The sequence below is a fragment of the Accipiter gentilis genome, chromosome 5 (assembly GCF_929443795.1).
Source record: "Accipiter gentilis chromosome 5, bAccGen1.1, whole genome shotgun sequence".
NCBI lineage: Eukaryota > Metazoa > Chordata > Aves > Accipitriformes > Accipitridae > Astur > Astur gentilis.
In genome coordinates, this window is record NC_064884.1 from 30717059 (window position 1) to 30740615 (window position 23557).

The 23557-nt window shown below is 41.9% G+C and overlaps 1 non-coding gene across 1 annotated transcript; it reads left to right on the top strand.

The window, feature by feature from the left end:
• Positions 1 to 21514: 21514 nt before the first annotated feature.
• Positions 21515 to 21685, top strand: LOC126039082 (U6 spliceosomal RNA). The gene has a single exon (XR_007506199.1). It is a non-coding gene; the product is annotated as a U6 spliceosomal RNA (small nuclear RNA).
• Positions 21686 to 23557: the final 1872 nt, after the last annotated feature.

The following is a 23557-nucleotide window of genomic DNA, read 5'->3' on the forward strand; positions in this document are numbered from 1 at the left end:
ACTATTCATTAAAATAAAAAAAAATACAGTATGGGCATCTGTTCCTAGACCTTCAGTTGACTGACAGTTTTTAATCCATTTAGCTAATGCTAAGTGGAACTTGCTGGAATCTCAGCCTTTTCAAGAGGTCTTTTCAACTTAGTCCTGATGTGTTCTTATGCCCTTTCTCATGATCTTTGAAAATTTATTTGTTTTTTAAAGTTTGACTCCTGGAGTCAGGTAAGTACATGAGAATTGCAGAGTTTATTAAAAAAAATGGGTTTCATTGTACAGAAGAGCTGAAAATGAGATTCTCTTAGGGTTCAAAAGGAGTATAAGCAGAATACAAAAATTATGTATTTTTTAAAATAACAGCATGATTTTTAAGTTATTCCTGTGACTTTAGGGGTCTGGCCAAATGTTTTTGAATATTTGGATTTTGTAACAATTTTAATAATATGGTATTTTTTATATCTGCAGTACTGTTGAAGCCTTACTGGCCTTAGTATTACATATTATTAGCTCTTTATGATAGGTGCTATATTGCTTCAGCATGTTTACCACACTGTTATTTTAAGCATAAAGCATCTGCTCTTAGCAATGAAGGTACATAAGGTCAATGTGCATAGGACACCTATGTGTTTGCATTTGTGTTTTACTTCCATATCTTAAATCCTCATATTAATATTTTGTCTGGGATTTTCATTGCTATTGTCTCAAAAGAACAGCCAACATCTCACCAGCAGAGCAGCACTTACATGGCAGCCAAATCCAGATGAAAACTGGCAAAATTTTATAGAACATTTTTATACCCTGCAATTATTTGTCACCTCTTGATACTTTTAAGGTTTCCACCCTACATTTGTCCTTTTATTTTTTTCAATGAAGGTTTCTAAAACTCCTGGACTAATGCCGGGATTCACTGGTGTGAAACTGCAGACAGACTGGGAGAGAATTTGTCCCTCTGCCTCTCTCCTGCTGATTTACGTGGATGGAGGTTTGATCGCTTTCTGTTGTCAGCATTTGTTTTCTTTTCTACTTGAGGCATATCTTATGTGTAGAGTAATAAATAACGTAATTCCAGCTCTTATGGCTTCAGATGGCACAGTGCCCTCTGCTCGAACTCTTTGGAGAGGGAAATACTCCAGCTTACCGTCAGAGTTTCATTTGCAAGCTTTACTTTACCTTAGCCTTATTTTAAAAATTTCAAAGCTTTGCCTCCACAAATCAGGTTAAACTGTACATTACAAGGGAACCGCTTGACCTTGAAGCAATCCTTTTTGAGGCAGAGGTGACGAAGGGGTTGGCAGGTAGGATTTATTGCGCTCTGAGGAATGCAGAGGGAACACATGAACATAAATATACAGAGAAACAGGAGCGGGAATCGCAGATGGATCTGGCAGATAAGACTTGGGCCTGTATCTGCAAGTAGGTCAAAAGTGTGATGGTATCATCTCCAATGGAAATAAAATTCAAAATCTTGTTTGGATGGTATATGATGCCAGACAAGCTTCATTGGAGAGATAAAACATGATCACCATTATTTTGGTAAGACTGCCAAGTAAGTAGGATATTCAACATATATTATAGGCTTGAGAGGTTTGGGGCAAAATGTGTAAGGTAACTGGAAATATTGCACAGAAGACACTCTTACTAAACAGTGCCAAAGCTGGAGGGGGCTGTGGGATAAAGGACTTGAGGGCTGATCACTGAGGCCGGTGGCAGCAAAAGGAGGCTGGTGGCAGGGTTACGTGCCCACTGAAGAATACGTGGATGTGATGCATCTGGGCTGACTACCCTGGTTCTCATTCCTGCAAGAGGAAGAAAAGAGAAGCAGAAAGGGTTGGATGCTGATAGCTGGCAGTCTACCCCAAAGGAGATGAAGTATGGGTCACAGTGGCCTACATTTGTTAAAAAAAGGCGAGAGTCTCCTTGTTAAGGGTGAGTGGGAGATGTGCTTGCATGCACATTTAGGAAAACAACCTGTGTTTGCTGAATATGATTTTCCAGTGCACTCCCTGGACTGATTATCCAGCATTATTGTGATCAACTCTTTCAGCGCTCTAGCACTTTTCTTGCTAGGATGAATGCAGTGAAAGTCAGAATGCTTTATTTTTATTTTTTTTTTTCCAGTAAGCCCTTGCTTTTTTAATAAGTGCTTGCCAGGTAGAAACCCCAAACAAGGCCTCCCCACTTCCATCCTGATTCTAACCCCAAGTGCTGGCAGCCCACCTCTGCCTTCTGCAACTCTCTGATCCTTCTTTGGTCTACAGCTCTGTCATACTTCTTTCAAGGTCTTCAGGGCTTCAGCTGGCCCAGAGAGAAAGGGGAACAAAAAAGCATGCTGAAAACATTGAAAGAGAGGACTAGAGGAGAGAAATGTAAGGAGATGAGTAGGCGTGGGAAAAAGAACAAGCACAGCTAAAGAGTCAGAACAGACTACATACTTATTTTCTTTAAAAAGGTAAGTGGTTATGTTTTGAAAAGCTCCTGCTGTTGTTCTTTCCAGCAGTAAAACCTTTTATAAGAGCTTTTTTTTTTTCATTCTCCTGACTCTTTTTTCCTTTCTCTCACTCTCTGTATTAAAGGTTTAGGATGTGACCTTTCAGAACATGGTTGTTGGATTTTTGGGCCCTTGGATGATAGTGGCTTATTATGTACATATTTGCATAATGAGATAATTAGGCATAATATGTGGTTAAAATTAACTACACTGCACTCTTTTTATAGAAAGTCAGCACAGTTTTCTGCCAAAGTGTCTCCTTAGACACCCTCTTGGGGGTCTGTTAGGATTCCCTGCCCACTTTCAGATGTCACTAACTTCTGGTGATTAATTTGTGAGCTCTGATGCATTATATATGCAGTTTATACATATAACCCCCCCCTACTCTGGAATTTTAGGATTATGTAACAATCTCATTTTATATTTATTAAAAAAGAGGGAAAGGGAAATTCAAGCCCCCATGATTATAATGAAGAATTTGATAATGTCATCAAAATTCATCCAACATGTACAGAAATTAAAAAAAGAAAAAGAAAAAGAAAATAGACCTTTATTATTAATGGAGCATTGCACATAATGTCTTCAGTTCAACTCTGTGACAGCCATGATTCCTGTCCTTCCTATTTGGAGATACAATGCCACTGTGAGTGACATTCAAGATCATGAAGTTGTTTCTGCCATCTGTGTCCAATCGGTGCTGTCTATCAACCTGTGTAACATCTGTCGCTGTGGACCTGTTGTCCTCAAGGTGGTCCATGTTGACCTTCTTAGCTCTGCCCAAGCATGGTGAGGTTGGTTTCTGATGCTGTGTTCATTGGATAAGACAGAATGCAACTGATTGCCTAATCTTTCTTATTATCTCTGCCCTTTGAAATTGGCCCTGCTTTGCGCAGAAGACTGGGCCACAGACTTCTGGAGGTCCCTTCACACCTCAATTATTCTGTAAGTCTCTGGTTACTTGTCCTGTTGCATCACAGTGAGTATTGATGCTCCAGCCATTTCAGCAATGGTTGATAGGAAGTAGGCGGCAGACCTAGCTTCTCTGAACCAGAGCTAAACCAGTTCCTTGTTCCTCTTAAGCATGGTGGTCTTTTTTCACTTTGGAGGACAATCTAGAACACCAGATTTTGCTGCCTTTTCAGATGCACATGCTTACTCCATGTTTCTGATAATATTATGCAGGCATATTCCAATCTCTCCCTCCTGGCACTGCATTTGCAGTGGTCTGTGTGCCATGACTTTACATCACGTGCACCTGCTATTATATTGCTTGCTCCAGGTGATGTAAGGAGAGCTGTGAGTAAGAGGAAATAACTTTAGCTGTGTGTCCCTTCCTCTTCCTGATCATAAACCTTGCTAATTTCCTACAGCCCCTTTCTCCTGCAGGCATGTAAAGCTCCTCTTGAAAGCACTGGCCACTGCCCAAGACCTGATGCTAGACTAGATAGAGTGACAGCCTAATACATTTAAAAAATATCTAGGTAAGAACTGAATCCAAAGTAGAATTTAGAAAGCAGCCCTAAAGGCATGCTTGCTATTTTTTCCTCTATTAAAATCCAGAAAAAGAAAACCTGCTTTTAGTTAATTCTCAGTGTTCAATGTTTTGCACAGCAGGAGAAATAAATGACTAGTAACCAATGCTGGTATGTGCCACAGAGGGACACAAACAATTCTGTATGTTTATTTATACAGCAATTGCTTTCCACAGACCACTCTCTGGCCTCAGAACCAAAGGTGGTTGAATCACGTTGTTTCAACACAGAGGAATAATTGAACAAATATAACTTGGATTAGAGTTTTTCTTTAAACTGTATATCCCTATAGATATTAGCCCCAAATCTGGAACACATGTACATCTTCTGAATGAAATCGCATAGACAAAAGCACTGGCCATTGAACAATAATCTGTTGCATAAAAATGAACATTCATTTTTGTATAAGTTACATTATGCTAACTTTGCGTCAGAGACCCTTTATGGACTGATTAAAAGGTACGGTCATTGAGCTGTACTGTTAGTTGTTTAGACAATCATAGAAAAATTTCATGAGTGGGACAGGAAGAGATAAAATATCAGATCATTCTGCAATGGCCATGAGTAAAATGGATGATTTTTATATACCTGTTATGTTTAATACAGTATTCAAGATTTACAGATTTTACTCAAAAAATTCTGACTGGTGGGTTTGGGAATTAGGAGGTTCTTCCCAAAGAATGGCATGGCTACTAGGTGAAGCAAAGACTTTCCACTTTTCTACATGGGAAAAAGTCCAAAGATGAAAAGGAGATGTAAGAGGTGTATAAATTAGGTAATCCCAGCAGAGTACATTGGGGAAGAGTACTCCATGGATTTTCCATGGAAAGCAAATTTACTGTTGGCAGGATCAACAAATGGTTGGAAAATTTCTGACAAAGTGTTTTTCATTAAAATGTGTAGATGGATTGAGATGGACGTCTTTTGTGGAATTGTACAGCTTCCGATAAAACTTCCACTACATAAGATTTCAAAAAACTGAGTGGAATTTTTTTGCCTCTTTTTCACACTGGGGTAATAGAAATAATTCCTCCTGCTCTCCTCAGCACATGTGCTGTTAGGGCTCTCGTCTGGTACAGGTTCCTACTCTGCCTAATTCCCACCTCATTTGTGAACTTTGATCAGCGGTTTCATACCTGATTAAAAGCCTGTCTTCTGCCAGAGCAATTCCATGTTCCACTTCAAAAAGGGGGAAGAAAGAAGAACTATAGATTAGTGCTTATGCAGTTAGTGATAAATTTGAGTCCTCTTTCTCCTGTTTCCTAAGGACTTCTATTATTATAGAAACCTAGGAGATTTCTGGTTTATCTATCTCAGATATTTTCACCAGGCAGGAAAAGGTTTTTTTTGTTCATTAACACTTGAAGTTCCAAAAACATGCTGATTGAACAGGGTGTCCCATAATTACTCAAGAAAGCCTCTCTGTCCCCCCAGATAAAGGAAGGGAAAGAGAATAATTTGATAACGTGGGTTTAGGTACACACATGCCTCCCTATAGTTATTTGAAATTGTTCAGAAAGTTGTCTGCTTGAGAGAGATGGAGGTGTAGTGTAGCCAACTGTATCACAGGAACACAACTTAGAAGAGACATTTATGAAGGAAAAAACTGCAAGTAAGAAAAGCAGTTTTGCAGGAATCAACATGGAAACAGAACTTGCTGTAATCATCCTGAAAGGGATAGATGTTGGTGTTCCACCCTCAGTGCGTCTGGCCTATTATGTCTCTGAATGCTGAAGCTCACAATGCTTTTTTTCCTCCAATTTCAGAAGTGTCAGACAGGAGACACAGTGCCAGTGAAAAACCTTATACCGATCTCTTGTTAGCTAACTGCAGTGTTTTGTTCCATGGTTACATGTCTGCACAAGCCGTCACTGTGTCAGTCATAATTACCACCTATTCAGTGTCTCCCTTCAGGTTTCATCACCTTTGCAGTATTAAGCAGCCAGCTGCAGGAAGCAGAGTTGGCTGCCCTGGAGCAGCAACCGTCAGCCTCCGGATTTCAGGGTATAATTGCTGCCTGAGCACAAACATCTCCCTCCTCCCTGCATAAAACACCCAATCCGCTCCTTTCTTTGGCAGAGATCAGAGCCCCATCACATGCACATTTGCTCAGGATAGGAAGATAGACCCTATCTTCTGCAGGGGCAACTCAGCGTGGACTGGATGCGAGGCTGTTCAGCTATGTGGCTGTGCCATCATGTGCCACCACGTGAAAATGTGGCCTGGTACTCCTTATCGGAAAGGGACTCCACCTTTCCTGTAAATCCCTTTTCATCTCTCCTGTGAAAGATATGAGCTACCTGTGGCATGGAAGTCTAACTTCCCCATGGATATGGGGACTTCTCCTGAGTAAAATTTTGGAGTACCTTTGTCTAAACTTGACTCTGTCTTCAAGAGCTATCTATGGTCTGGTGGAAGAGCAGGTAGATGAGTCCTCATCTGGGACAGCCAGGCAGAAAGAAATGGAAATGCAAAACTGAGAGGCAGTTGCAGAGCATTCCTATCAGGCTGGTGTATGGTTTCAAATTCCGATTGCCTTTCCACTCTTCCCATGCCGTTTACTCTGTTTTATAAATTCAGCTTTGGCTGCATGACCCAGACCAGCAGGCCTGCCAACAATCATGTTGCATTGTGTTAACTGCTTATGACTTCTGGACAGTGTGCTGCTGTGATTGTCACACTCTTTCACTTAAACATATGGCACGTGGAGACACAAATTACAACAGCATGCAGCTTTCCATGGTAGATTTTTACACACCAATTGCAGATGCTGTTTGAGGCTGCTGAGATTGGCATGGTCCAGTCCTGGAAGCAGTGAAAATCCTCTGCTCTGAGAAGTACCTGGCATGCTGGGTTTCTTAGGCTCAATTAGGAAAGCCAAAGATGCTGTCAGACTTTTCTCAATCCGATAGAAATGCTACCAAGCTGGGGTAAATATGTGTATCATGTTGGAGAGACAAGAATGACAATAAAAGCTTTAAAGTAGTGGGAGTAAGAAGTGTTGAGAGGCTAACTGAGGAGAAAAGCTATTTCATTTGTATCAGGAATGAGGAGGAATTTAGAGATTTAGAAGTTCTGCCTGATTAAGGTCCCCACGTTGGGATGTTTGTAGCATATTTGTCAATATAGCATATTTGAGTGGGAAATTTTCTGAGGTCCTCCTTGCATATGAGACTTTCTGACCTAACTTCAAGACCAAGTGACTACAAGAAAACATAAAACTGTTGAATACTAAAACTAATATTCCACAAAACTAATATTCAAATAAGCAAACAGATAGCATAAAAAACCCCAAACACCTGCAAGTGTTCCTCCAAAGATGCACAACTCATTTATGTGCTGAGGGACAGGCATGAAGAGTGCTCTTCATTTCCTCTCTTCCTATAAGATGATTCTTCTTTAGTTTTGAGTCTGAATCAGAGAAAAAGATTTTAAGGGATTTTACATTAATTTCTTGCCACAAAACTCTGAATTGACATCCAACATTGACATGGCCTGACGAGAAGGAACTGGGTAATGATCATTGTCCCATTCTTTTGATGAAGCAGAACACAGCACAAATTTGAAGGAGGAAAAACCTGGAGGAGAAACAGATTCTAATTTTGTGGAGACATATTGCATTCTTCAGACTCACATATTTTCCACCAGACTTGCTGGATTTGAAAAGATGTGAGAAATACAATTAAAAAAATGTCCAAATTCACCAAACTCCTTAATGAAGAAGAAATAATCATGAATCTTCAAGTAGAAAATCTGAGCAGCTGTTATGCTTCACCAACTGCTGCTTTCACTTGTAATAGTATTTCATACTGCTAAACTGCATTGTAGTGTGTTGGCATGAGTAACATTAGTGTCAGATCCACTGGAAACTAGGTTGTGGGAAATCTCTGAAACTTCTTGGCATTTTAAGCTTCTGAAGTGCTGTGATCCACCAGGATGTGTTGTCCTCAAGAAAGGGTTATGTACGTATATGGTCACCAATGACACCACTTTTCTTCATTTTCCTTAGCTTCTCAGCCTACCTTCAGTCCTGAAACTCTCTCCTTTCCTCATCTTCCTTGCTTACTACCATATATTTCTCTTGATTTCTTTTAAAAATCCTCTAAAACAAGTGCAGTTTAATTTCCTAATGTGACTGCAAAGAACTGTTCCTGTCTAAATTTACGTCTTCACAGCTGGTTGGTCTCCTGCCATCCATCCCATGCAAGTACACTGCTATCCTATTGCCCCACTTTGCTCCCAACTATGGAACAAGCTATGAGCTTGTTCATGAGTGTTACTTCTCTTGTGAAGTTAGTGGACTGGAGGAGGAATTGACTCAGTGCATTGATAGAAGTGGAATGGACTGGAAAAGAAGAAATTATTGATTAACAATTGCTAAGGTGCCCAACTGATCTAAGTACATTTCATAGTTGAAGAGCCTTGAGCTAAGTATAGACCAGAATCCCAATTGTGAATAATCTGGAGACGTAGGAAAGCTCGAATCTAAACCAAGACTTTGTTACCTGCTTTTTTTTTTTCTTGGAATATATCAAATCCACTCAATGAAACAACAAATACACATAGAACATCTGTAGCTTCTGTCACGGGACAGTAGGAAACCATAATTGAATATTTCCAAGGATCCTTTTACCTGGTAGTTAATCTGGAGTAGGTGGGATATGTATAAAACACTATTCTATGTCAAGAATTTTTACTTGCTCTTAGCAAGAGCACTGTTATAAAGTCCAGTCTGGCTCTGGATGAACAGAAACTGCTGGGAAGCAGCTGGTTGTTAATGAGCCAAACCAAACCTGGACACTGTGGGTTTGACTGTATGACATGACTGTGTTTTCACTGAAAGTTCACCAGGATGCTGTGTCAGACAAATGCACTCCTAGAGTACAGGTGGTAGGACAGGCTTGGCCATATGGAGAAGTATTGCTGTTTCTGTCACAGCCAAAAGCTGTACTAGATGCTCCACAAAACAGAAAGTAGATTTGCTGCAGTCTAAGGGGCTTGTTAACTCCATTGCACATAACATAATGAAAGCAAAAATGTTTTCCTTCATTAGAAAGTGTAGAAACAGAGTGGTGTTAGGAAAATGGTGGTAAGTATTAAGTGAATGATGCGGTTACATAGGGAAGCAGCTATAGGAAGGCCTTATCAGTATTGCAGCCAAGATAAAGTAAGTACTTGCTACTGAACCTCTGTCCCCTCTATCTTCTCTGAACATATCACCAGCAAGATCATGGCTATTGTCACTCTAACCATGAGCTATGTGATTCTCTCACTTTTGAACTGGGCTCTGGCCTGTGATGCCCTCTGTGTCACTCACAGTTATGCAGTAACTGAGTGAATTTGTAACTGCAGGCACAGCAATGAAGACAGTGACCTGCCAGCTTTTCAATTCTACCCCCAATCAAAGAGGGATTTATTTCCTGACAGGAGTGTAAAATTTAGAGAAAATGGAGTTTAAGGCTTCAGATAGTTGCTGGACGTCATCCTGACTCTAAACTTAACCGCACACCAAAGATAGCCCAGATAGGCAGACCCACCCCAGACATCCCTCACTCAGTACAACTGCACAGCAGTTAACTTTCATCAGAGGGAGAAAGTCCATTTTTAAACCTTTCAGAATATGTGGCAGGACTTTTCTGCTTGGCCAAAGCTGTCCAGGAAGCCAAAGGGAAGGTGGGATAATCCTCCCATGACTCTGCCATTTCCTCATGCCCACCCCAGTGCCCTGAGGGGAGGTGGCTTGCTGGGAGCAGGCAAGAATTCCTCACAGACTCTCCACACAGCTGTTATGAGTTTTCAGATTGACAGATGTAACCAGCTGTCCTGTTTTCGGCTGGGATAGAGTTAACTGTCTTCCTAGTAGCTAGTACAGTGCTATGTTTTGAGTTCAGTATGAGAAGCATGTTGATAACACTGATGTTTTCAGTTGTTGCTAATTAGTGTTTAGACTATAGTCAAGGATTTTTCAGCTTCTCATGCCCAGCCAGGGCACAAGAAGTTGGCACAGGACACAACCAGGGCAGCTGACCCAAACTGGCCAACGGTGTATTCCATACCATAGGACGTCCCATCTAGTTTAGGAACTGGGAAGTGGGGGCAGGGAATCGCGGCTGGGGGACTGGCTGGGTGTCGGTCGGCAGGTGGTGAGCAATTGCCCTGCGCATCATTTGTACATTCTGATTCTTTTATTATTGCTGTTTATCATTATTAGTTTCTTCTTTTCTGTTCTATTAAACTGTTCTTATCTCAACCCACAAGTTTTACTTCTTTTTCCCGATTTTCTCCCCCATCCCACTGGATGGGGGGGGGAGTGAGTGAGCGGCTGCGTGGTACTTAGTTGCTGGCTGGGGTTAAACCACGACACCAGCTCATGCTGCTTAGGCCCCAGACTGTATGTGTTGCCTTAGCTCAAGTGAGCTGTGGTTCTTCCAAAGAAAGGTGTTCACTGATGCTATGAGTAAATGGCTGGTGAGCTGTGTTGGCACATGTACACATGCTGTGACCTTTGGTACCAGTTACAGCTGTGGCATCTCAACAGGTCATCTAGACTGGGCCCGCTACACCTAAATTATCCTTGAAAGACATTTGTGCAGCCTGTTCTTAAGAGCTACCAGAAGTAAAGACTTCACATCCCCTTCAGCAACTGATTTCAGTGCTAACCTCTCTCTACTGGTTCCCTAAGGTATTTTAAAATCTCAATCCTTAAGCCAATAATAGCTACATGGAGAGAATAAAAAAATAGCACTGTCAATGGGTGTTAATACCAGTTCAGAAACCTTAAGCTCTAGATTGTCTGTATACAACTGTTCAGTGGTCACACCAGACTGGGCTGGTGCCAGGAAAGTGCAAGCAGCAACATGCAGGCAAAAATCTGCCATGGCTTTCCAGGGGTAGTACAGCTTCCCATCACTCCTATGTGTGCCTGGAAGCTTCTTGGGTAAAAGCATGGACAGGAAAATTTGTTTCCTCACAGCAGTCCACACAAGAAGTTTTGGGTTGTGTCGCAGCCCAAGGCACTGACAAAGGGATGTCTTGGGCATCTGAGCCCTGCACAAAACACCAGAGGGGAAAGACCTTGTTTGCCAGGAAGGCTAGCTGCTCTAAGGGGGGAGAGCTGTTCTGAGGTGGGAATATTGCTTCTGGTGATTGATTTAGTTCACCTAAAGCTCACTAGTGTGTCTCCACAAGGCATTGTATAGGACCATGTGGATGGAGGTGTTTAGTGATGTCAGTGTTTTCTGAATCAGCAACCAACCCAGTGGTTTAATCCAAGGAACCTAATTTCCTTGCTAGACATAAACACAACCCAAATCTGGTTAGAATTAACTAGGTGAAGTCTGAGCTCTTTTCTTCACTTCCATGACATTTTCCTGTATTTCCCATAGAGCAGCTCAAGTGTGGTTCCTCTCCCAAGATTTTCTGGGCTGGCAGTCATGCAAGAGACTTTCATGTGCTTTGCAAAGCTTCCCTCTTCCATCTAGTTGGGAATATGAGGAAAACAGACTGTCTCAAAATAGACTTCTACTTTCCATTCTGACCAAAACCACTGCATGTTGGGAAGATGGCATTTCCCCCGCTTACCTTAAGAACAGCTTTTTGAGAGCTCTGCTTCCACAGTGATTTGGATTCAGCTTGGCTGAAGCACAGCACAGGGACAATATTTAATTCTTCCTTGCTATTTTCTCCAGCTTTGATTCACTGCAGTGTAATTTTGGAAGCTTAATCTAGTTTCATCAGCCATGACTGGAGCTAGAAAACAGGGCAAGTTATCAGAAGATACAGCGGGGAGATAACTAAAGGAAGTTTCATTTGGCACAAATTATCAGGAAATCCTCCCAAAATCAAGCCGTCAAGGAAATGATGGAAGTTCATGATTTCACTAAAAATGAACACACGCATATACCACAAGACACACAAACACAAATACACAGCTCCTTTCCATCCTCTGAAAGTCAGATTGCCTTTTGCTGGGGCTACTTAAAATATTTTAATGTATCCTGGCTCCAGTCCAATCCTCTGCAATTGCTGGCAGCCATTTTATATCATCCCTGTCATAAGTTTCACTGTCACAGTGGTTTGTGCTTTGATTTTTATTATGCCCCGATCCAAACCCAGTACTCTGGAGGAGTTCAGGTTCTGCACCCAGGTCTGAGTGGAGCAGCTGGCACATCTGCCCCAAATGGGTCTTTATTATTTATTGCCTGTGCTGCGGGAGTCCCCAGCAGCCATCTCCCGAGGAGGGCTGTGCTCCTGGGGAGCAGTTTGTGCTGCCAGCAGCTTGCACAGCAAAAGCAAAGGCAATCCATGCCTGGGGACCAACAGGAGCAGCACTCGGGGAAGTTGGGGTGTAAGGTGGCAATTACTGGTATTAAGTTTGCAACTGGATTACCCCTGGGCATTGAAACCGCTTCATGTTTTTCCCTCAGAGGGCTGTGTGCCCCAAACCTTCCCACAGAAGCCAAGGTCACCTTGCAAGAGGTCCACCGGTGGGGATTGGGCCCAACAGGCTCTGACTCCTTCTCCAGTTTGTCTGTGGTTTAATAGGGTATAATTTCTGGCACACCTCAGTGCATCTAATTGTTGTCACTATTAGAGCACAAGGACAAATTGCTGACAGAGCGAGCTGCATAAAAATGCACTTGGGTGCAATAGCTGTGGCAGTATTTCAAACAGCGTCCTATAGTACATCTTCAAGAGAGATGCAAGCACTTGTGCTTTATAATTGTGCAACCATATCACTGAATACGGATAGCGCTTACAAGTGCTGTGTAACATGTTGACAACTCTGCACACATAAATATGTATTGTTTTTCAGGCACCACCCAGGCAAAGAGAGAAGTTGAGTTTTTATTTTAATTTCTTTTGCAATGTCTGAGCAAACTGCTAGAAGACATATAAAGAAAAGTAGGAGTCCTAATGACTTAACCAGCAATTCAAGACAAAGCACCTCAGATCTCTAAGTTCAGCTCCCTAAAACATTCCTATCTATTGCTCAGGTCCCAACAAATTATTCCTTTTTTTTACAGCTATTAGCTCTTGAACTCCCTGGTTTCTTCTCTTCCTCTTTTGGGTGACTTTTCAAAATTCAGATCATTCCAAAGTAAAAGCTTTAACCATCCTTTAAACCAAGATTCCTCTTTCTTTTTGACATCAAGCCTTCTCTCTTTGATAACTTCAAATGTTTCTCTCTCTTTGCAGTGAGTACTTAATTCTCACCAATCATTTTGCTTTTCTATCAAACATAGCAGTAGCACCCTGACCGTTGTTTATCTGATTTGACCATTGGTTGCTTTCTTTGCTTTTTTTTTTTTTTTTAAACTTTTCAACTAGATTGATATAAACAACACCACTATTTGTTCAATATTGTTGTGGGGGTTTTTGTTTTTCCTAATTATGTAAAAATACACTTGCTTTTTAAACTCAATTAGAGCTTCCTTTATGTGTTAACAGAGCTGCACTACGGTGGTTTTCATCCTGTGCACTGCTTTCTCTGACTGTGAAACAAATAAAAGCCAAGCTTTTGCATTTCATAACCTTGAAGTTCTCTGAGTAGTTTCACCTCCAGGGCTGGGTAACTGAATGTTTTCAAGAAGCTTAGAGAGAAAAATGGGGAGGGGAGTAAGATGGAGGAGAAGAAGCCAGTAAACAAGAATATGATTTCAGATTTTCATGATTTAGACTAAACTGAATAGCAGCAGCAGCCAAAGTAGAGAGAAAGAGAGACTGTATATATATATATGATGGAATAGTTCTATAATTAAAAAAAAAAAAAGTTGTATTAGTCTTTGAACGTGAAAGGGCTAACGGATTTCTCGTAACATCCGACATTTTATTAGTGCTTTTCACCCCATACTGGTGCAAATGATATCTGAGGACTAACAGACTGAAGGGAACATGCATAGACCATGTTATCCATTGCTGGGGCATGGCTGCGGACATGGTATAATGTGGCAACTGTTCTAATAGTGTTCTGCATTGCTACACAGCAATTCCAGGATAGACCTGGGAGAGACTTTTACTGGAAAAGCAAATGCACTAGAATGGAGGTAGTGACTCACAAATGCTGGTGAGCTGTGCAGCACTGCTAGGATCATGGTGCAGGAAGAATGTGATCGCTCACATTAAATCATCACTGCCCCCTCTACACACCCAGCGCTTTTTTATTACCACAAGTGGCCAAAACCCCCTTTGTTTTCCAAATATTCTAACTACTGGGTCCTCTAGTAATACATTGACTTTTCACAGTGCCCTGGCTCACTTGCTCTATCAGTACCAAGTCAAACAAGGTCTATCAATCACATCCATTATTACCAGTACTGCTTTCTCTACTAGGCAACTTTACCTTAAAGGCTGTTCCTCCAACAGTTGACCTAGTCTGACCTTGCTTAGCTTGTGCTATATGGAATTGCAGAAAAGTGCACACAGAAGTCAATGGGAGACACCTTTTCAGAAAAAAATGGGAGCTATTTACACCTTCTATAAAAAAACCTCCAGCCCAGACACACAGATAGCCCCTGATTTGATATAAGAATTTTTTCCGAGTTTGTAGAAGAAAGCCTGTGGATTAAGGAAAAAAAAATAAAAATCAAAATCAGACTTTGTTACATAGTGAAGCCAGGTTGTTCTTTAAATATACCATGTATTAGGTGCTGCATGGAATAGAGAGAATGTAGGTGTTCCTGGTGATAGAATAGTGGTAAGATACAGCTTCTATGGTTGGAATAATCTCATAACATACTACATGCTATTTACTGTCTGTGTTAAAAAAACCCTCTTCTTGACACTTATAATTTGAAGTAATTCCTTCAGATTCCAAACCAATTTGTTAATGACTCTCTTTGTATACTGAAGTTGGTGGAGGGTGGGTGTGTATTATTAATTTTGTTTCTACAAAAAGTGTTTTTTTCTCTTCCTATATTATGTGCCTACAGGATAGTGCAGTTACAGATGTAATCTGCACAATATCAATTTGCAAACAGAAACTTCAAGCTGCACAAGTGCACAGGGCTCTGTCTATGACTTTCAAACGCAAGCCTACTCTTCCAAGAGCTTGAGAAGAAAGTGTGGACACTAGTAGGACAAACTGTTCATTATTCCCTGCAATTTCAGATAGACACAGTGGAAATCATTGGCCAATGAAATATACCCTGTGTAGTCCAGAGCTCTTCGCTTATTTACCTCTAGCACATTTATGGGCATGAATAAGCACTATTATATTCATTTACAGCTCCAGGACCAGAAGGCACTCTGAGGTTTACAAGATTTGGCTGATGCACTGTGGCCAGTCTCCTGTTTCCTTCAGGAGTTCAGCACATCAGGACACCAAGGAAAACAAGGAATGAATTTTATAGTTGGAACTTACATGCCAACACCTGGCTTCTCATTTAACTGACCTGGAAGATGATGTCTGCTCGCAGATAAGATAGGCCAATCTCCCTCACCAAAGACATCATAATTGTTTCCCTTTTTTTAAGTGCCATAGTCCATGACTTTTCACGGGAGGAAGAATGAGGATTGGGGACCAGTCTATTGTTGTTAATGACCTTGGCACAAGAAGTAACGGTGTGCTAATGTATTTTGTTGCTGGTACAAGGCTGGGGGGCATTGTGGATGCAGTTAAGGTTTAGATGATAGCATAGAAGAAGCTGAAGGCTTTGGTGGTCTGGCAGAAAGAAATGGGATGACGTTTATAGTGCAAAAAGAAGGATCATTTACTTTAGAAGTAACAGAGAAAATGTCTTATATAGGAGTTTATTGGTTAAAAGTGACAGAAGGGAAGAAAAACCTCTGTGCACTAGACTAGTGCACTATGAGTGTGTGATGCAATATAGCTATGGAAAGGCAAGTGTAGTACAGGATGTCTTCCACAAAGTATTTCTGATAAGGAAGGGCAAGGTATCCAACACTGTGTCTGCTTTTCATCAATATGATTCTAAACCAGAGCCAGTACATATCTCTTAGGATGATCAGGACTTGTAAAGCCCAGTTTGTAAGAGAAACCAAGTTGGTTATGTACTGGGTCAGTTTGTGAAGTGCTTTATATAATGCCCCAGCCCATACTTCAAGAAATGGGCTCATTAAGGAAAGAGACCTTTTCCACACCTTTTTTGTTTTAATGGTACTGACCTCATGTTTGATCAGAGATCTTGGCTAGGTTCTTAATTTGTTGATTAGCTAGGATGTCCTTTTAAATAAACTGATAATATTTGCTTATACCAGCTGTGGCAAAACTACTATTTCCACAGCACATGCTTCGTGACCAGGGATGGACTTGGCAGCCTGCTGCCCCATGCCCAGACCACCCCCCTCCCACAGTCTGCTCTGGCTGGTCCCAGTTCCTCCCAGTGCAGTGGGGCTCTCTGCACCGCTCTGGGCCCAGCCAAGCACAGCACAGCAGGGAGGCTCTTGGCTATGAGAAACTCAGATTGTCCTGTCATAACCCTACAGCTCCAGGACCAACTCCCTAACGTAGCTGCGATGAGAGCAAGCCTCAGATGCAAATGGTAAATACAGTGCTAATGACATATTCTTCCTGTACTAAACCCAGAAAGTCTGCACTGAAGCCAATGTCCAGCACCTGTAGACTGAAGGAAGAAGAAGAAAAAAGGAAAGCACTATTGTTAAGCCACACTTCTGTGAAATGCTGTGATACTGCAGCATACCTAAGAAATAAGACAGGCTAAATAGATACCCGTCCTTGAATAGTAGGTATTATGCGTGACTTATGTTAAGTGCAAAGCACAGTGGTACCCCTGTAAAGGTAAGAGTAGGAAGGATGATTATTATCTTCAAACCATTTAATCTGTATTTAGTGAACGATGATTATAAAGGCTGCCCATTCAGTAATGAGATTCAGACTCCCTTTGTTAATTGATATATGGCAGATAACATTGAAAGAGATCTTCTTCAGTTCAATGCCACTTTATACTGTAGTTGTACTAAGTTAAATAAAGTTTTCTCTGAGCATTCATATACTGTAATAAAAATAGTTTGTTTGAATTTGCTTGTAAATTTTCAGTGGGAGGAGAAACTGGGCTTGCAGAGTTTGTTGGAAGTAATGGAGTTTTTTAAGACACATGCCTGTAAACCTTTATATCATGACCTACTGTGATGCTGTGGTCTCAAGGTGCTTCCCTGGCAGAAAAAAACCCCACAATCTTGCCATATTTTAGTTCTAGCATGAAGTTCATTAGGAAGAATGAATTCTCAGACTTTCTAAGAACACAGAGCATGTGGCAGGAATAAAAAAACAAAAGGAAAGAATAACAAAACACTTCCTTATGTAAACCTTACTTATTTGCAGGCTGAATATTTACGCTTGCTTTTCCTCTCCCTGCACATATGAATGATGAATTTCACATGCACAAAAGCAAAGGCGATTGAGAGGACTCTGTGCCGATGGCTGGTATTCATGTGCAGATGACAGCTGTTAGATACAGAGATAATATTAATATTGCTTCACTTTTCCCAGCTCCAACTCCACTCACTCACCCTCCTTTAGCCTGTGGCTGCAGTACACAGGCTGCAGTTTATCAAATGGTCCTCCACTCTCTGAGGGGAAGCTATGAACTTGCTGGGGTATGAAGGGGTACCAGAAGTGTTTCCTTTTGACACAAGTGTAAAACTATGGTCCAATTTAGCTAAACAGCAGGTTTTTGAAACTGTCCTGTTTTGCTCATACCATGCAACGATTGCCCAGAGATGCCATTTGCCCCAAGCAGGCTGTATCCTGGGACCTCAGAGCAGTGGTTTGCCTAGTCCCACCAGCTGATGCAACTCTGGACACACAGACCATGTACAAAGAGCAGTCCCATTGCTCCGCCTGTTGCTAGTGTTCTGGCATCAATCAGGATGAAGAAATAGCCATTGTTTAATGGAGCAGATGAGAGCTTCAGCTGTCTGGGAAGCAGAGGAACAAGGCCCAGGTTGTCAGAGAGCAGGCTTGGGATGGACTAGAAAAGAAAGGGGCACAAGTGAGTCTGCACCCATGAGCATATATATACTCTGATGAAAATCTGAAGCAAGCTCAAGGTACTGCAGTCTTAGCCTTCCTCTCCTTTTAGCAAATACCTGTGAAGCTCACTGGCACCCTTATATGTCTCTTTTCTGTCGCGCACCTGTCTCACAAAGGGACAGAAGCCTGCTGCTCCCAGGCACCTCACTAGCTTCGGGGACAGAGTGTAGGGATACTGCTTCATTAATATGGTGCTAGAGGACGGAAACTCACTTCTCTTCGCTCCTTGCCTCTTGTCTCTGAAAAACTGCACACTGAAAATAAATTAAATTAAAAGGAACATGAAGATTGAGAAAAATCAATTACTCCAAATGAGCAAATACAGTTCTGAAGGTTGTTAAACCTTACATCAGCCTCTTTCAGTGCATGCTTTCCGATGCTGTTTTCACTTATGTCATGACAAGGAATCTCAAACTGCCACCTTAGCAGCAGAAAAGGGCTTAGTGGAGCCACAGTCATCTTTACATTCTTGCTGACAGTGAATCATTAGATTCAGCCAGCTGAAATCCCCAAGTTCTGTAAAAGGAACCTTTCTTGCGCTTCAAACAAGGGAAAAAAATGTCAGGCTATTGTAGTTTCAGGCACAAAATTTTAACAGGGACAACTGCATCAAATTTGTCTAAAATCCTGCTGACCTGGTCCTTAGTCCTTCCCGGGAAATAAAATTGTATATAACCTTTCTCTCCCACCCCGAGGTTTAAAATTGTTCAGTTAATATTTTTAGCATGAATTTTTAATTCCTTCCTGTTTCCAGCAAAGCAGGCAGAGTTAATGAAGTTCTTCATGTCCTGTGGAAAAAGCTGTCAGAGATTAAGTCTTGTTTCTCATATTTTCTGAAATTACAGCAATGTCTGAGGGCGCTCAGTAAGCTCACAGCCCAATCTGCTAAATGCTATGAAAACACAGCAGAGACTGCCCCTTGCTAAGGAGCCCTCATCTTCTCCACCTCATGAGCTGTGACTTCCTTACTCACAAGATACTATAAAAGGACTTCTAATATAAATAATGCATTGTCCTAAACTGAAATATAATCAGCAGAAATGAATTTGAATATTAATGCATGAGACGTGTATGTTCATCTCTATTAGCTGTCTACAGCTGTCCCATTTTGCTGAGATCTCACTGGCCCATACTTTCCCCTGCACCACAGAATGGGATGTATTGGTATAATCAAAGTAGTCTTCATCACAATACATACACACCACTTGGGGAGTTACACTGGAGAACATCGAATCTGGATGCTCTCCTCCACCCCCTCCCTCAGCACCTGCACTGTTTACACCCACTTTCTGTCTACGGCAAAATCCCTTCCAGACTGGGGGAATTCACCTAGGTCACCATCGCTACAAAGGAAAGATCAGGCTCACTTTGTGCGATGTTGGTTAAATGAATGCCAGATCCAACTGCCCTTATGTCGCTGTCCTTACGCCAAAGGAAAAACTATGCTGCTGAAAGGCAGATCCTCCTGGGAGTCCGACCTTCATTTTTCAGAGGACATATTATTCCAGTTGCAGAAAGAGAATCAAACAGGACCTGTTTAGTTTGGTCATGTGAAAAGCTGGCTATATCTAAAAGCTGTGGACAGATTACAACACAGCAACTGATAGTAAAGATCCTGATTTCAATATAGATGTATGAACTTCTCCTCCACAGACTTGCACAGCATCAGCCTTGAGTGGAAAAATCACCACACCAGACATTTTGTGTAAACTGCCCAATCTGTTGCTCTCTTACATTCCTCACACAATCATAAAGCCTATTACCTCCCCAAGGCCATAATCATGATGTTGCTGGACAGAATATCCTGAACAATGAAATGAAAACCCTACAGTAAAAAACAAAGCTAAAGTTGGGGATTCATGACAATAAATCTGGGGCAAAGTCATTCAACCTGTGGTTGTAATTATTGTCTGAAAAAGCAGCACAAACTCAGCCATTCAGAGGGAAAGTTACAGAGCTCTAGCACTGCCATTAAAACACCCAAACAATATTGCCCCTAAGAGATAAAAATACCTACTTGTGCAAAAACCAGGTTACCCTATCACTGTAGATTGATTATGTAAAAGCAGCTATCACCACTGCTGGCTAAATGCAGAAATAAAACTCAACCCCTGAAAGAAAAGGAGTCACTTTGTTCAGTTTAACATGCTACTCAGAGGGATATTTTCTAATGAAGCTGGGTAAGTTGAGAACACAAATCACACTTAATTTGTGGCTAGAGGTAAACCTAAGCTGGGGTTTACAGCCTGAGTCAATATTCTTCCTCTCTCTTCCTCAGTCTTCCTAAATCAGCAAAGACAGAGACTATCAAGAACATATGGGATGCCAACCAGGATGTAATCAGCAAAACATGGGATATTCTGAGCATACAAGGCAGACGATCACTCAGAAAGATGTTGATGTCCTTATGCCTATTCATTTATCTACTTGAATCAAAGGAATGGAGGAGGAGGGGGAATGAGTATTAGGAAGGGGGGAGGGAGCCTAGGCATGATTAACAATAGGTGTGAGACAGGAAGAACTAGATTAAACTGATCCATATGCAAATGATCTGAGTCTGATTGCATCAAACCATGCACAGTTTAATGAGTATGGTAAGACGCCTTTATCTCTGCTTGGATGTGTTCCGAAAAGAAGGACTGCTCCGAGATAAAACACAGTTTAATAAGAAGGTTTTTCATTATGGGGTCGATCTGCATTTGCATTTCTCTCTCTGAGCCACACAGCTTTCCTCAACCTCCATTCCTTTTCAAGAGATTAGTCAGTAAGCACTTATGTATTGTTGACACACACCTTGGGGCATTGCATACTTAACATGTGTGTGAGTTTTAGCGTGGTCCTTCATGACCTAGATTAGACATTTCAAAATGAAGATTAAGTGGCAAACTCTTAATTTTCTGCTTATCTACTGAGCACTCTTTGCCCTTCTGTTATTTTGAAGTTCTGTAAAATCTTTCTGGTATTCATACACTGATACAGAGACAGAACTTAGCTTGGGTACTTACAGCATTGTGGGCCAGACTCAGAACTGCATCACCGCTGTGAGATGGTGCTAGTTCCAGCTTCTGTGGACCTAATCTGATTTTATGCTACTGTAGCTGAGGTCTAGCCCTCTATTTCAAAAGTGTGTGTTGGTTTCTTCCAAGTGGCTGCCTTTGTACACTGAACAAGGTAGCTAGGTGCTGCCGCTGCTTCGCCTGTCTTATGCTGTTTACTGTTACAGGTGCAGGTAAAACAAAATAGAGGCAACCTTTTCCTCCTTGTGCAAGCAAGACAGTGAGAAATCTCCAAGGCTCTCAGGAAGATCATAGGAAAGACAGCTGACCAATGCACTGGCCTCTGCTCAGACTCCAGCAGCCATGTGGTAAGTTGAGCACTAGTCTTCTCACCCAGCTGTTAAGCAATGCGAATGTTGCCTTTCCTCCACTCCCACCTCCAGTGATGATGGGCATGAGTCTTCAGGTGGCAGTGCTGAAGGCCTGCCAAGCTTCGTTTGAAGGGAAGCATTTTTAAGGTTAGACTTGACGACAGAGAAGAATGCAGATTTGTGACTGTGAGCATAAGTGAAATCACAGGGATAGGTGTTGAGAAATGTAGTGAGTGGCATGGCCCCTGCACAAGGATGACACGCAAATTCATGAAGAATTCCATATAAAAAGACTGTGGTGGGTTGACCCTGGCTGGATGCCAGGTGCCCAGCAAAGCCATTCTATCACTCCCCGCCCCCCTCAGCTGGACAGGGAGAGAGAAAATATAACAAAGGGCTCGTGGGTTGAGATAAGGACAGGAGAGATCACTCACCAATTACCGTCATGGGCAAAACAGACTCAGCTTGGGGAAATTAACTCAATTTATTACCTGTCGTGGTTTAACCCCAGCCAGCAACTAAGCACCACGCAGCCGCTCACTCACTTCCCCCCATCCAGTGGGATGGGGGAGGAAATCGGGAAAAGAAGTAAAACTCCTGGGTTGAGATAAGAACGGTTTAATAGAACAGAGAAGAAGAAACTAATAATGATAATGAGAACACTAATAAAATGACAACAGTAGTAATAAAAGGATTGGAATGTACAAATGATGCGCAGGGCAATTGCTCACCACCCGCCGACCGACACCCAGCTAGTCCCCGAGTGGCGATTCCCTGCCCCCACTCCCCCCCAGTTCCTAAACTAGATGTGACATCCCATGGTATGGAATACACCGTTGGCCAGTTTGGGTCAGGTGCCCTGGCTGTGTCCCCTCCCAACTTCTTGTGCCCTGGCTGGCCATGAGAAGCTGAAAAATCCTTGACTTAGTCTAAACACTACTGAGCAACAACTGAAAACATCAGTGTTATCAACATTCTTCACATGCTGAACTCAAAACATAGCGCTGTACCAGCTACTAGGAAGACAGTTAGCTCTATCCCAGCTGAAACCAGGACATTACCAATCAGCCAGAGTAGGGTAATGAGAAATAAAACCAAATCTCAGAACACCTTCCCTCTACCCTTTTTTTTCCTTCTTAAATACGTTATCACAGAGGTGCTACCACTATCGCTGATCGCCTCGGCCTTGGCCGGCGGCAGGTCCGTCTTAGAGCCGGCTGGCATTGGCTCTGTCGGACATAGGGAAAGCTTTTAGCAGCTTCTCACAGAAGCCACCCCTGTAACACCCCCCCACTACCAAAACCTTGCCATGCAAACCCAATACATTGATGGAGGCTGGAATGACCACAGCTACCTGAGGCAGAGTATGACCCCTTTGTAAGCCTCTAGTTTACCTTTGGTTTCAGTGACATCAAGGTCCAGTGATTTGGTTCTAAACATTTTCACCTTTTCACCTAGATGGGCATCCCAGTTCCAGTGGTGGTCTGGCATTTCCCTTCCCTCACAGGTGGGAAGATGTGAGTCCAACTGATTTCGGTCAGGTCTCAGCAGCTATTGAACATGACTGTTAACCACCTTGCACTCCTTTCAGTTGTCCAGGTTACATTTTCCCTTTATAAACAGAGGTACTGCCATTCACTCTCGCTCCAGAGCTGGTGTGGGTATTTAAAACCTTGGTAACTTTTTGAGTGCCAGCTGTGGAATAGGTCTGATGACTATGATCTGGGATGAGTAAGGACTTGTTGGACTCTGCCCATGAATTGATGGTGGGAAGCAAAGCCATCACAAATACCTGCTGTTAATGCCATCAGAGTTTCGCTTCTACCTTATATGTGTAATTTTATTCTGACAGCTTAGTCCCACGTTGTCATTTGTACTTTTGCCCCTAGGATCAACACTGGAATCTGTATTGAAAGTTGAGAGCAGGTATTTATGTAGGCTTTGAGCCATACCTAAATGATGTTTGATCTCAATGCCATTATCACAGCATAGCTGTCTCTTTCTTCTTTCCAATTCTCTTTCATTCATAAGGCTGAAAGACCTTTTAATCTTTATGCAATTTCCTCTGCAAGGTCTAAATCACCTTGATATTTGGCAACACTGATTCTGTCTTTCCCTTCCTGATTGCTCAATCTTAGGGAATTTCCTGAATAATAAAAATT